The sequence below is a fragment of the Salmo salar genome, chromosome 25 (assembly GCF_965601325.2).
Source record: "Salmo salar chromosome 25, fSalSal1, whole genome shotgun sequence".
In the NCBI taxonomy this organism is placed as follows: Eukaryota; Metazoa; Chordata; class Actinopteri; order Salmoniformes; family Salmonidae; genus Salmo; species Salmo salar.
Genome location: NC_138315.1, coordinates 37,107,307 through 37,123,537, shown reverse-complemented (window position 1 = coordinate 37,123,537; position 16,231 = coordinate 37,107,307).

Below are 16,231 nucleotides of genomic sequence, written 5' to 3'. Positions count from 1 at the left end.
AAGGGTTACAACACAAAAGCCAGAACCTTCCTTCCATCAGGAATGTAAACAAGTATGGGTAGTCAGCTTTCCTGCAGGCAAACATGAGCCTGTATAATAACTGCATAACAGAATAAAAAGCAGAAACTGGTAGGAAGAACTACGACACGTGACGATGAAATCCATCTATTTTCCCCCCCATCCCTGCTGGAAATAAATCATAATCCAAGTTAATGAGAGGGTATTGAGGTGTTATGCAAAAGCAGACCGATTCGCTCATTGCCACGGCAACCTTTATTAGAAGCCTTTCCATTCAGTCCATTAACACATCCACCTTCATCATCGGGTGCCAAACTCCTCACATATTATACTTCAGAGACTCTCTATGGAATGGATTAAACACGTATCCACGTACAGTATACACACAGGCTCATAGCACACAACACACTCTAGAGGTTCTGTGTATAGAATGACCTAAAGTGCATGGGAGACGCAGCACAACAAAAATAAATGCCTGGTCTTCCCAGCATCATGTGTTTTTCTAGCTGCTCTCTCTCCTCCATGTCGGTTGTTCACACTGCTGGGTTTCACTGTGTGCTGAAACAAGAGTGGGCCGATGAAGACCACGATGAAGATGTTGAAAACGTTGTGCATGTATCAGTAAAAGCAGTGTTAGGGTGTGTGTAGCGAAATACTCTTGTCCTCCGAACACAGGAAACTCCCTCACAGTCTCCCTCAGCAGGAGTCATGGAAAGATGGGCGTGAAGTGTGTCGACATCCCAGTCACGTCAAGACTACGGATTAGCTATGAGCCAGGAGGAGCTGTGTGTGTGTGTGTGTGTGTGTGTGTGTGTGTATGTGTGTATAATTACATGTGTGTATGTTGATGAGAAGAATGGCGGCAGGGACAGCGATTAAGCTCAAACCCATTTGTTTATTGGCATCTCTAACGCTGAAGCTGCAACAGGAGATTTATGACATGTTTTCTTGGAAAAGCAAATGAGCAGGAGACAGACGCAGAGACAGACGCAGAGACAGACGCAGAGACAGAGAGACAGACGCAGAGACAGAGAGACAGACGCAGAGACAGACGCAGAGACAGACGCAGAGACAGAGAGACAGACGCAGAGACAGAGAGACAGACGCAGAGACAGAGAGACAGACGCAGAGACAGAGAGACAGACACAGAGACAGAGAGACAGACACAGAGACAGAGAGACAGACGGAGAGGCAGATGGAGAGACAGACGGAGAGACGGAGAGACGCAGAGACAGACGCAGAGACAGACGGAGAGACAGACGGAGAGACAGAGGGAGAGACAGACGGAGAGACGCAGAGACAGACGCAGAGACAGACGCAGAGACAGACGGAGAGACAGACGCAGAGACAGACGGAGAGACAGACGCAGAGACAGACGGAGAGACAGACAGAGAGACAGACGCAGAGACAGACGCAGAGACAGACGCAGAGACAGACGCAGAGACAGACGCAGAGACAGACGCAGAGACAGACAGAGAGACAGACGGAGAGACGCAGAGACAGACGCAGAGACAGACGGAGAGACAGACGCAGAGACAGACAGAGAGACAGACGGAGAGACGCAGAGACAGACGCAGAGACAGACGGAGAGACAGACGCAGAGACAGACGCAGAGACAGACGCAGAGACAGACGCAGAGACAGACGGAGAGGCAGACGGAGAGACAGAGAGACAGACGCAGAGACAGACGGAGAGAGACAGATGGAGAGAGACGGAGACAGCCGGAGAGAGACAGACGGAGAGAGACAGATGGAGAGATGGAGAGACAGACGGAGAGACAGACGGAGAGACAGACGACTGCGTGGTTGAGCCCGACTCCAACACCATCATTAAGTTTGCTGACGACACAACGGTGGTAGACCTGATCACTGACAACGATGAGACAGCCTATAGGGAGGAGGTCAGAGACCTGGCAGTGTGGTTACAGGACAACAACCTCTCCCTCAACGAGGCAAGACAAAGGAGATGATCGTGGACTACAGGAAAAGGAGGGCCAAATACACCCCCATTCACATCGACGGGGCTGCAGTGGAGCAGGTTGAGAGTCCACATCACCAACAAACTAACATGGTCCAAACATACCAAGAAAGTCGTGAAGAGGGCACGGCAACACCTTTTCCCCCTCAGGAGACTGAAAATATTTGGCATAGGTCCCCAGATCCTCAAAAGTTCTACAGCTGCACCATCGAGAGCCTCCTGACCGGTTGCATCACCACCTGGTATGGCAACTAGTGATGCACCGATATGTCATTTTTGACCGATACCGATTTCCAATATTTTCCTTCCCAAAAAACCCTGATACCGATATTTAAATGTTTTGCTGCCTTTTAAGCATTCTAGTACAGTTAAATAGTTAACACACACACACACACACACACGTGAACATAGCGGTCTAAGGCATCTCAGTGCAAGAGGCGTCACTATAGTCCCTGGTTCGATTCCAGACTGTATCACATCCGGCCGTGATTGGGAGTCCCATAGGGCGGCGCACAATTGGCCCAGCGTCGTCCGGGTTTGGCCTAGGGTAGGCCGTAATTGTAAATAAGAATTTGTTCTTAACTGACTTGCCTAGTTAAATAAAGGTTACACACACACACACACACACCACACTGACCAAAAGGGTTTTGTTGGCATTTTGTTGGCATTTATCAAAACATAATCAAAACCTATTTCTTTCACTTACTTGCTGTGCTGTTTCATTGTTCATTTGTTCAGTCTTTTCATTCATCCAGGATTTCATCATACTGTCACGTTCGCTATCTTCAAACTCCCGATCATAAATAAACCAAGGTGCAGCGTGCATGGAATTCCACATCTTTTAATGAAGATGAAACTCACCAAACAACAAAACAGGAGAAAAACGAAATGTGACGTTCTGGGCTGCTCACAGGCAGCTACACAAAAACAAGATCCCACAATCACAGGTGGGAAAAGGGCTGCCTAAGTATGGTTCCCAATCAGAGACAACGATAGACAGCTGCCTCTGATTAGGAACCATACTCGGCCAAAAACAAAGAAATAAACAACATAGAATGCCCACCCCACATCACACCCTGACCTAACCAAATAGAGAAATAAAACGTCTCTCTAAGGTCAGGGCGTGACACATACATGTCAAGCAGTGAAGTTTCAGCTCTGTCTGTCCGTGGCCTCCGTGTGCACTGTCACTGTGTCAGTTTCCATTTTGTCTAGCTGTGTATGTAACATTTCACGTAAACCCTGTCTCTTGTCTGCATCGAAGTAGCAGCCCTTGTACATAGCGTCGAGCACGGTGGCGACACAGTAAAGAGAGAATGCCACCGAATCGCTTGTTCACAGCCTGTCGGCGGTTTAGTTGAGCAGACGTTTCAATGCCATGACAGAGGGTATCACGTCTGCGCAGGCACAGTTGATGAGCTTATTTCTCCAGTCAGTTGTTCGAATGGAGCTAGCTAGTGTGTTCATATTTCCAAGTTTCAAACATGTTCTCAAATACCATTGAAATGGCAGCAGCAGTATGACAACCATCATATTCATGAGCATGCAATACGACTTTCCTCAGTACGAAATCCTCGACGACCCACTGTGCTGTCAGACTCAGCATGCTCATTGGGCTGATATCGCTGGTCCAAATGTCAGTCGTGAAGTTAATAGCAGTGACGCTATTACTGTGTAACTCCGGTAGGGCAACATCTGAAAAATGGCGCACTTGGTAGTGTGTACCAGTGTCGGTGAAAGCCAACATCACCGATGACAGAGAACGGTTGATTGTCAAGGGCAAAGAATTCCATTATCTTGGCGTTAATGGATTTCGCCTTAGAGTTGTCTCGCTGAAATGTTATGTTTGACTTGTTGAATGCTCGATCCACACAGCAGACATTGTGGGCTAGGTTAAGAATGCTGTGTTGCACGTGTAGTGCAACATTTTACGTGGCGTCATCATGTCATGTACAGTTGAAGTTGGAAGTTTACATACACTTCGGTTGGAGTCATTAAAACTTGTTTTTCAACCACTTCACAAATTTCTTGTTAACCTCTCTAGGGTATGTGGGACGAAATCGTCCCACCTAGTCAACAGCCAGTGGAACCGAGTGGCGCGAAATACAAATACCTTACAAATGCTATTACTTCAATTTCTCAAACATATGACTATTTTACACCATTTTAAAGACAAGACTCTCGTTAATCTAACCACATTGTCCGATTTCAAAAAGGCTTTACAACGAAAACAAAACATTAGATTATGTCAGGAGAGTACATAGACACAAATAATCACACACCCATTTTTCAAGCTAGCATATAATGTCACAAAAACCAAAACCACAGCTAAATGCGCACTAACCTTTGATGATCTTCATCAGATGACACTCCTAGGACAATATGTTATACAATACATGCATGTTTTGTTCAATCAAGTTCATATTTATATCAAAAACTAGCTTTTTACATTAGCATGTGACGTTCAGAACTAGCATTCCCACCGAACACTTCCGGTGAATTTACTAAATGACTCACGATAAACGTTCACAAAAAACATAACAATTATTTTAAGAATTATAGATACAGAACTCCTTTATGCAATCGCGGTGTCAGATTTTAAAATAGCTTTTCGGCAAAAGCACATTTTGCAATATTCTGAGTAGATAGCTCGCCATCACGGGCTAGCTAATTTGAGACCCACCAAGTTTGGCGTTCACTAAACTCAGAATTACTATAAGAAAAATTGGATTACCTTTGCTGTTCTTTGTCAGAATGCACTCCCAGGACTTCTACTTCATCCACAAATGTTGTTTTGGTTCAAAATAATCCATAGTTATGTTCAAATATCCTCTGTTTTGTTCTTGCGTTCAAGACACTATCCGAACGGTGACGCGCGGACGCGTATCGTGACAAAAAATTTCAAAATATTCCATTACCATACTTCGAAGCATGTCAAACGCTGTTTAAAATTAATTGTTATGCGATTTTTCTCGTAAAATAGCGATAATATTCCGACCGGGAGACGTCTTTTTCGTTCAAAGACTGAAAATGTAAAATGGCCTCTTCACGTGCCGCGCGCTCCCGTCTCATTGTTCTCAGATCGACCACTATCCAAATGCGCTACTGTTTTTCAGCCATGGGCTGCAAAGTCATCATTCAACGTACTGGCGCCTTCTGAGAGCCTATGGGAGCCTTAGAAAGTGTCACGTTACAGCAGAGATCCTCTGTTTTCGATAAAGAGAGTGTAGAAGGCCAAGAAATGGTCAGAGAGTCTGACAGAATGTCTGACAATTTGTTGTCCTTCTGTTGCATCTCTATCGAAAATACAGCATCTGTGCTGTAACGTGACACTTTCTAAGGCTTCCATTGGCTCACTAAAGCCACCAGAAAGTGGAATGGGGTGTCTGCTGTCTCTAGGGGGGACAGTGAGACTGGAGATGTGCGGTCACGAGAACTCGCCATGTTTTTCTTTCTCTCTTTGAATGAATACAACGTTGCCCGGTTGGAATATTATCACTATTTTACGAGAAAAATAGCATAAAAATTTATTTTAAACAGCGTTTGACATGCTTCGAAGTACGGTAATGGAATATTTTGATTTTTTTTGTCACGAAATGCACTTGCGCGTTACCCTTCGGATAGTGACCTGATCGCACGAACAAAATGGAGGTATTTGGATATAACTATGGATTATTTGGAACCAAAACAACATTTGTTGTTGAAGTAGAAGTCCTGGGAGTGCATTCTGATGAAGAACAGCAAAGGTAATCCAATTTTTGTAATAGTAATTCTGAGTTTAGGTGACCCCGAATTTGGCGGATGTCAAAATAGCTAGCCGTGATGGCCGAGCTATGTACTCAGAATATTGCAAAATGTGCTTTCACCGAAAAGCTATTTTAAAATCGGACATAGCGATTGCATAAAGGAGTTCTGTATCTATAATTCTTAAAATAATTGTTATGTATTTTGTCAACGTTTATCATGAGTAATTTAGTAAATTCACCGGCAGTTTTCGGTGGGTATGCTAGTTCTGAACATCACATGCTAATGTAAAAAGCTGGTTTTTGATATAAATATGAATTTGATTGAACAAAACATGCATGTATTGTATAACATAATGTCCTAGGAGTGTCATCTGATGAAGATCATCAAAGGTTAGTGCTGCATTTAGCTGTGGTTTTGATTTATGTGACATATATGCTTGCTTGGAAAATGGCTGTGTGATTATTTCTGTCTATGTACTCTCCTAACATAATCTAATGTTTTGCTTTCGCTGTAAAGCCTTTTTGAAATTGGACAATGTGGTTAGATTAACGAGAGTCTTATCTTTAAAATGGTGTAAAATAGTTGATTGTTAGAGAAAATTGAATTGTGGTATTTTAGTTGGTTTTGTATTTCACGCCGTGCAATGCCATTCGCTGTTGGCTAGGGGTTCCGCAGGCGGAACGGGGTTCTGCTAGCGGAACGTCTGTCCTCAACAGGTTAAATTACAAAGATGAGCACTAACCACACTGCGCCTTGGTCTACTCCATTCAACAGCCGTTACAGAACTACCCACCTACAGCGTGGTAAGGAGGAGCAGAGGGTTTAGGACTCCTGGACTTGGGAAGATATACTGGACGGAAAGGGACCCTGGAGACAGGCTGGAGAATACCGCCGCCCGCCGGAGGAGATAGAGGCAGCGAAGGCAGAACAGTGTTTCTGGGAGGATCGGCTGGCACGGCAAGAGGAGGAGAGGCAGCCCCAAGATTTTTTTTGGGGGGGGGGGGGCACACGGGAAGGTCGGCGGTGCCGAGGATGGAACCAGAGCCAGTCGGGGTGAAGTTGGAGGTGAGCAAAGGGAGCGAAGCAGAGACAGTGAAGGAGTTGATGGGGAGATTGGAGGAGAGAGCTATGAGAGAGCTGCTGTGTTGGTGCATGAGGCACGACATTCACCCTCCTCGAATTGATGTCACCTGAGTCAGCTCTCCATACTCGTCCTGAGGTGCGTACTAGCCGTCTGGTGAAGACTGTGCCAGCCCCACGCACCAGGCCTCCTGTGCACCTCCCCAGCCCTGCACGTCTTGTGCCTGCTCCCAGAACCAGGCCTCCTGCAAGTCTCCCCAGCCTGGTGAGTCCTGTGCCGGCGCCCAGAGCCAGGCCTCCTGCATGTCTCCCCAGCCTGGTGAATCCTGTGCCTGCGCCCAGAGCCAGGCCTCCTGCAAGTCTCCCCAGCCTGGTGAGTCCTGTGCCTGCTCCCAGAGCCAGGCCTTCTGCATGTCGCCCCAGCCTGGTGAATCCTGTGCCTGCGCCCAGAGCCAGGCCTCCTGCAAGTCTCCCCAGCCTGGTCTGTCCTGTGCCTCCTCCACGGACCACGCCTCCAGTGGGTCTCCCCAGCCTGGGGAATCCGGCGCAGCCAGAGTCGCCCGCCTGTACTCCGGCGCAGCCAGAGTCGCCCTCCTCCCCTATAGGTTCAGGTTTTGTGGCCGGAGTCCGCACCTTTGGGGCAGTGTATATATATATTTTTTGAGCAGTGTATATATATATATATGTATATGTATATATATATATACTGCTCAAAAAAATAAAGGGAACGCTTAAACAACACAATGTAACTCCAAGTCAATCACACTTCTGTGAAATCAAACTGTCCACTTAGGAAGCAACACTGATTGACAATAAATTTCACATGCTGTTGTGGAAATGGAATAGACAACAGGTGGAAATTATAGGCAATTAGCAAGACACCCCCAATAAAGGAGTGGTTCTGCAGGTGGTGACCACAGACCACTTCTCAGTTCCTATGCTTCCTGGCTGATGTTTTGGTCACTTTTGAATGCTGGCGATACTTTCACTCTAGTGGTAGCATGAGACGGAGTCTACAACCCACACAAGTGGCTCAGGTAGTGCAGCTCATCCAGGATGGCCAATCAATGCGAGCTGTGACAAGAAGGTTTGCTGTGTCTGTCAGCGTAGTGTCCAGAGCATGGAGGCGCTACCAGGAGACAGGCCAGTACATCAGGAGACATGGAGGAGGCCGTAGGAGGGCAACAACCCAGCAGCAGGACCGCTACCTCCGCCTATGTGCAAGGAGGAGCAGGAGAAGCACTGCCAGAGCCCTGCAAAATGACCTCCAGCAGGCCACAAATGTGCATGTGTCTGCTCAAACGGTCAGAAACAGACTCCATGAGGGTGGTATGAGGGCCCGACGTCCACAGGTGGGGGTTGTGCTTACAGCCCAACACCGTGCAGTACGTTTGGCATTTGCCAGAGAACACCAAGATTGGCAAATTCGCCACTGGCGCCCTGTGCTCTTCACAGATGAAAGCAGGTTCACACTGAGCACATGTGACAGAGTCTGGAGACGCCGTGGAGAAAGTTCTGCTGCCTGCAACATCCTCCAGCATGACCGGTTTGGCGGTGGGTCAGTCATGGTGTGGGGTGGCATTTCTTTGGGGGGCCGCACAGCCCTCCATGTGCTCGACAGAGGTAGCCTGACTGCCATTAGGTACCGAGATGAGATCCTCAGACCCCTTGTGAGACCATATGCTGGTGCGGTTGGCACTGGGTTCCTCCTAATGCAAGACAATGCTAGACCTTATGTGGCTGGAGTGTGTCAGCAGTTCCTGCAAGAGGAAGGCATTGATGCTATGGACTGGCCCGCCCGTTCCCCAGACCTGAATCCAATTGAGCACATCTGGGACATCATGTCTCGCTCCATCCACCAACGCCACACCACAGACTGTCCAGGAGTTGGCGGATGCTTTAGTCCAGGTCTGGGAGGAGATCCCTCAGGAGACCATCCACCACCTCATCAGGAGCATGCCCAGGCGTTGTAGGGAGGTCATACAGGCACGCGGAGGCCACACACACTACCGAGCCTCATTTTGACTTGTTTTAAGGACATTACATCAAAGTTGGATCAGCCTGTAGTGTGGTTTTACACTTTAATTTTGAGTGTGACTCCAAATCCAGACCTCCATGGGTTGATAAATTGGATTTCCATTGATTATTTTTGTGTGATTTTGTTGTCAGCACATTCAACTATGTAAAGAAAAAAGTATTTAATAAGATTATTTCATTCATTCAGATCTAGGATGTGTTATTTTAGTGTTCCCTTTATTTATTTGAGCAGTGTATATATATATATATAATTTTTTTTTTCTTAACTATTTTTTTAACTGCATTATTGTTTAAGGTCTTGTAAGTAAGCATTTCACGGTAAGGTCATTTCACGGTAAGGCGCATGTGACAAGTAAAATGTGATTTGATTAGAATAAGCAGGAATCCGGAATCCTCCAACCAAGATTTCTAGAAAACCTGATATTTTTGGGGAAGCTACTGTAACTTTAAAACCTAGACCAAAGTAATGAGCCATTCTGATCCCAGGCCAAAGACATGGAGCCCACATACCTGACAATAGCAAGACATCAAACCTAATACACAAACAGATCTATAACACATACAGGGCCTTCAGAAAGTACTCATACCCCTTGACTTTTTCCACATTTTGTTGCGTTACAGCTTGAATTTAAATAGATTAAACTGAGATGTTGTGTCACTGGCCTACAGACAATATCATAGTGTCAGAATGGAATTATGTTTTTAGAAATGTTGACAAATTAATAAAAAGTCAATAACTATTCAACCCTTTGAGGCAAGCCTAAATAAGTTCAGGATCAAAAATGTGCTTAACAAGTCACATAATATGTTGCATGGACTCTGTGTGCCATAACAGTATTTAACATGATCTTTGAATGACTACCTCATCGCTGTACCCCACACATACGATTATCTTTCACATCTACTCCCGCTCCACCGCTCGACATCGCCGGTTTACTAACCACCGGTCCTGGCAACCCATCATTACGCACACCTGGACTTCATTACGTCCCCTTTATTTAGCCCTCTGTGTTCATCAGTCCTTAGGTGTTATTGATTGTGTCTTACGTTCAGTATGCTTCCCATGTTTGTGCTTTTGTATCTGTTCTGTATTAAACTCACCTTCTGCACCTGCTCTCTGACTAACATTATCTGTTAGGTCCCTTAGTCGAACACTGAATTTCAAACACAGCAAAGACCTGGGAGATTTTTCCAATGTCGCGCTAAGAAGGGATCTGATTGATAGATGATTTTATATATATATATATATATATATATATATATATTTTTTTTAAAGCAGACATTGAATATTCCTTTGAGCATGGTGACGTTATTAATTACACTTTGGATGGTGTATCAATACACCCAGTCATTACAAAGATACAGGCATCCTTCCTAACTCAGTTGCCGGAGAGGTAGGAAACCACTCATGGATTTCACCATGAGGCCAATGGTGACTTCAAAACAGTTACAGAGTTTAAAGGCTGTTTATTTTATTTAACTAGGCAAGTCAGTTAAGAACAAATTCTAATTTTCAATGACAGCCTAGGAACAATGGGTTAACTGCCTTGTTCAGGGGCAGAACGACAGATTTTTACCTTGTCAGCTCGGGGATTCAATCTTGCAACCTTCCGGTTACTAGTCCAACACTTTAACCACTAGGCTACCTTGTGATAGGACAAAACTGAGGATAAATCAAAAACATTGTAGTTAGTCTAAAATACTAACCTAAATGACAGTGTACAGAATAAAAAAATATTCCAAAACATGTATCTTGTTTGCAATAAGGCACTAAAGTAAAACCGCAAAAGTGGCAAAAACTTTATGTTCTGAATACAAAGCATTCTGTTTGGGGCAAATCCAACACAACACATCACTGAGTGCCACTCTTCATATTTTCAAGCATGGTGGTGGCTGCATCATGTTATGGATATGCTTGTCATCGGCAAGGACTATGGAGTTTTTTTTTTAATAAAAAGAAACGGAATAGAGCTAAGCACAGGCCAAATCCTAGAGGAAAACCTGGTTCAGTCTGCTTTCCAACAGATACTGGGACACAAATTCACCTTTCAGCAGGACAATAACCTACGACACAAAGCCAAATCTACACTGCTTACCAAGACGACATTGAATGTTCCTGAGTGGCCTAGTTACAGTTTTGACTTAAATCGGCTTAAATCTATGGCAAGACTTAAAAATGGCTGTCTAGCAATAATCAACAACCAACTTGACAGAGCTTGAAGAATTTAAAAAATAATATTGTGCAAATATTGTACAATCCAGGTGAGTAAAGCTCTTTGAGACTTACCCAGAAAGATACAGCTGTAATCGCTGTCAAAGGTGATTCTAACATGTATTGACTCAGAGGTATAAATACTTATGTTTTCACTTTGTCATTATGGGGTATTGTGTGTAGATGGGTGATAAAATATATATTTAATCCATTTTGAATTCAGGCTGAAACACAACAAACTGGAATAAGTCAAGGGGCATGAATACGTTCTAAAGGCAGTGTAGTACACATTATAATATTTTAGAATAAAGCCGCTGTACTCACCAAGTTTGATAACGTGTCCTTTTCATCCTCCATATTCTCAATGAGCATCAGGCTCTCGGGGGCTTCTGTCACTGTGTCCTCGTTCCTCTCTGTAAAAACACACAGAGAACACTGGGATAGGTCATAGAATATGGGTTGCAGTTATGCCTACAGCATGTGGCCATATAGTTTTGCGAAAAAGGTGAGACAGCATTGTAGGATTCAACTACTGTACCTGTCTGTGGTGAGGTGGGACTCCGAGAAGGGCTTGGGTGCCCCTTAGACAGCGTTTTGGGGTATTGGTTGTAATCTGTGGGCTTTTTAAATGGGCTTTTAGGGGTCAGTGTGGGGTCGGGGATGAGTTTAGGCATGGATTTGAAGGACTGTGAGGGGCTAATGGGTTCTTTACATGTGGATTTTGATGATTTTGACGGGGTGGGCTTCTTCTTCTTAGGGCTGGACTTTGAGGAGAGTGAAGGGCAGGGAGGGTCTGGGAATGTGAATTGGGGTGACCGTGATGGTGTTAAAGGGGGTTTACCTCTGGGTTTCAGTGACAGAGAGGGACTGGGGGCGTTGTTTGGGGAGGGATTGGAGGACAGTGAGGAGGTGGAGGGGTCTTTACATGGTGTTCTGGAGATGCGGATGTTCCTGGACACGGGAAGGGAGGTGTTGAAGAAGCCAGACATCAGAGGAGGAAGGTTACGGAACATCTGGCCAAACTGCTCTGGAGAACACTCCTGAAACAGACCATACAGATAAGTAAACTGAACAAAAATATAAACGCAACATGCAACAATTTCAACAATTTTACTGAGTTACAGTTCATATAAGGAAATCAGTCAATTTAAATAAATTCATTAGGCCCTAATCTATAGATTTCACATGACTGGACAGGGGTGCAGCCATGGTGGGCCTGGCAGGGCATTAGCACACCCACTTAGTAACCAAACCCACCCACTGGGGAGCCAGGCCCAGCCAATCAGAATTAGTTTTTCCCCACAAAAGTGCTTATTACAGACCAAAATAATCCTCCGTTTCATCAGCTGTCCGGGTGGCTGGTCTCAGACGATCCAGCAGGTGAAGAAGCTTGATGTGGAGGTCCTGGGCTGGCGTGTTTACATGTGGTCTGTGGTTGTGAGGCCGGTTGGACGTACTGCCAAATTCTCTATAACGAGTTGGAGGCGGCTTATGGTAGAGAAATGAATGTTCAATTCTCTGGCAACAGCTCTGGTGGACATTCCTTTCTTCAGCATGCCAATTGCACGCTCCCTCAAAACTTGAGACATCTGCGGCATTGTGTCGTGTGACAAAACTGCACATTTTAGAGTGGCCTTTTATTGTCCCCAGCACAAGGTGCACCTGTGTAATGATCATGCTGTTTAATCAGCTTCTTGATATGCCACACCTGTCAGATGGATGGATTATCTTGGCAAAAGAGAAATGCTCACTAACAGGGATGTAAACACATTTGTGAACAAAATTGGAGAGAAACAAGCTTTATGTGAGTATGGAACATTTCTGGGATCTTTTATTACAGCTCATGAAATATGGGACCAACACTTTACATGTTGCATTATTATTTTTGTTCAGTACTGAATAATGGCTGCATAAGGGCTCAGTTGCTCCCTCAGGCCATATTAGTACTAAAGTGAAGTGATTGAGACTGGTACACACAAAGTAGGCTACTACACATGACCATTACCAGAGAGGAAGAGGTGAAGCGAGAGGCTCCACTCCAGTCAAAATCTGTCCATGTGAGAATACAGCTATAAGCAGACCAAGTGGGGATTTTTGGTATCAAAGGCTAAGAGAAAGTGTCAGATTTGGTCAACAAGAAATATGATTGTTAATTTGCCACGTGAGACTTATTTGATCGAATAGAAGTTTAGTAATGTTTAGATTGTTACTTAAATAAGTGGCCAAACGTGGCATCTCGGCAGCTTTGAGAAAATATATTTTATATTGGAGTTGTGTCTGTTTGTTCACACACATATCTGCCCTTTCATTGGCTAGAATGTCCCTCCTGATCTCGCATCCACCCACCTGCCTTTACGCCTTCACGATAACGACTTCTATTGCTGGGCGCAGACCATCTCATCATTATATACAGTATCTCTGCAGAAATGTGATGCAACACTGCTCCCTAGTGAAGGCAACCAAACACCACAACTCTGTCACTCCTTGTAATCAACACTCCGGTTCTCCTTTCTGAAACGTTCTGATGCTGTGGCCCAGTGCTCACCCTCTCCCTGCGGCGGGCCCTAGCAGACAGGGTCCAGAGAGGAGGTGCGGTCGGTGGGTTGGACATCAGGAGGGAGGGGTCCATCAACAGCAGCTCAGTGTAGGTCTCCAGAGTCTCCAGAATGGTCTCTGTGACATCATCTTCCTCTATCACCACTTCCTCAACCTCTGGGCGTCTGGGCATAGCCAGCACCAGCATGTGAGAGCTGCCACCTGCCACCTGAACACACATGCACAGTATTAGCACATGCACAAACACAAACACACTCACACACAAACCCACACAGCTTGACTCACTGACTGGACACTGTATTTGAGGAAGCGTGGGCACAGTGTTGGTCTGAACTGGTTGGTGAAGTTCTCTTCCCCCAGTCCTAGTTTACCATGGCGACCATCCCCAAAGGTGTACAGAATCCCACTGTCTGGAGGGTGAGACATGGGGTCTCAATGGAACATGCTCAGGTTTCAAATGTCTGAATGACAACTTCTATTCAACAGTGTATACTTAGTAGAATAGATTACAGTAGAATAGAAGCTTGCCTGTGATCACAGCGGTGTGGTTCTCTCCACAGGTGACGTGACTGACTCTGCCGTTCCGGAAGTGGACCAGTGCTTTGGGCAGAGGTGCTTCGAATAGGAAGGTCCCATGGCCCAGCTGACCATGCTGACCCCGCCCAAACGTGTACACATCCTCCTCTGGAACACGGAGAGGAAGCAAGAGAGAAAGAGAGAGAGAGATATACGCCTTCAATAGGGGGAAACACTGAAGCAATACAAACACACCCTAAGAACCAAAAAGGAACAGCTGGATGGAATTGAGGAATCCATAGAATCAAACCACTTCTGGGAGAATTGGAATAAATGAAACAAATCTCATCAGGAGGAATTGGCTATGCAAAATGGGGATATGTGGAGAAATCGCTTTACAAACCTCTACAGCAATATAGCAAAGAGCCCAGAACAAAAAGATTTTCAAGAAAAATTACAAATCCTTGAATCAGCAGTCAAAGACTATCAGAATCCTGTGGATACCCCAATTACAGAAGAAGAATATTGGAAAAACTACGCACTCTCCAACCCAAAAAGGCCTGTGGTGCTGATGGTATTTTAAATGAAATGATCAAATATACAGACCACAAATTCAAATTGGCTATACTCAAACTCTTCAACATTATCCTCACTGCAGGTATTTTCCCCCCGATATTTGGAACCAGGGATTGATCACACCAATCTATAAAAATGGAGACAAATTTGACCCAAATAATTACAGAGGAATTTGCGTTAACAGCAACTTGGGGGAAATTCTCTGCAGTATTATAAATAGCAGACTACACCATTTCATTGATGAACACAACATCCTGAGCAGAAGCCCGATTGGATTTCTAAAAAATGATCGTACAACAGACCACATTTACACCCTCCACACTCTAATTGACAAACAAGTAAACCAAAACAAAGGCAAAATCTACTCGTGTTTTGTAGATTTCAAGAAAGCATTTCATTCAATTTGGCACGAAGGTCTTTTTTATGAACTAATAGAAAGTGGTATTGGAGGGAAAACATATGATGTTATTAAATCAATGTACACTAAAAACAAATGTGCGGTTCAAATTGGCAACAAGCAAACAGACTTCTTCTCTCAGGGACGGGGAGTGAAACAGGGCTGCCCAGTAAGTCCAACACCATTTAACATCTACATTAATGAATTGGCAAAAACATTAGAAGAATCGGAAGCACCTGGTATCACCATACACAACACTGAAATCAAGTGTCTGCTGTACGCAGATGGCCTGGTGCTGCTGTCTCCCACTAAAGAGGGTCTGCTGTACACAGATGACCTGGTGCTGCTGTCTCCCACTAAAGAGGGTCTGCTGTAGACAGATGACCTGGTGCTGCTGTCTCCCACTAAAGAGGGTCTGCTGTAGACAGATGGCCTGGTGCTGCTGTCTCCCACTAAAGAGGGTCTGCTGTACGCAGATGACCTGGTGCTGCTGTCTCCCACTAAAGAGGGTCTGCTGTAGACAGATGGCCTGGTGCTGCTGTCTCCCACTAAAGAGGGTCTGCTGTAGACAGATGACCTGGTGCTGCTGTCTCCCACTAAAGAGGGTCTGCTGTAGACAGATGACCTGGTGCTGCTGTCTCCCACTAAAGAGGGTCTGCTGTAGACAGATGACCTGGTGCTGCTGTCTCCCACTAAAGAGGGTCTGCTGTAGACAGATGACCTGGTGCTGCTGTCTCCCACTAAAGAGGGTCTGCTGTAGACAGATGGCCTGGTGCTGCTGTCTCCCACTAAAGAGGGTCTGCTGTAGACAGATGGCCTGGTGCTGCTGTCTCCCACTAAAGAGGGTCTGCTGTAGACAGATGACCTGGTGCTGCTGTCTCCCACTAAAGAGGGTCTGCTGTACGCAGATGACCTGGTGCTGCTGTCTCCCACTAAAGAGGGTCTGCTGTAGACAGATGACCTGGTGCTGCTGTCTCCCACTAAAGAGGGTCTGCTGTAGACAGATGACCTGGTGCTGCTGTCTCCCACTAAAGAGGGTCTGCTGTAGACAGATGACCTGGTGCTGCTGTCTCCCACTAAAGAGGGGTTACAGCAGCACCTAGATCGTCTTCACA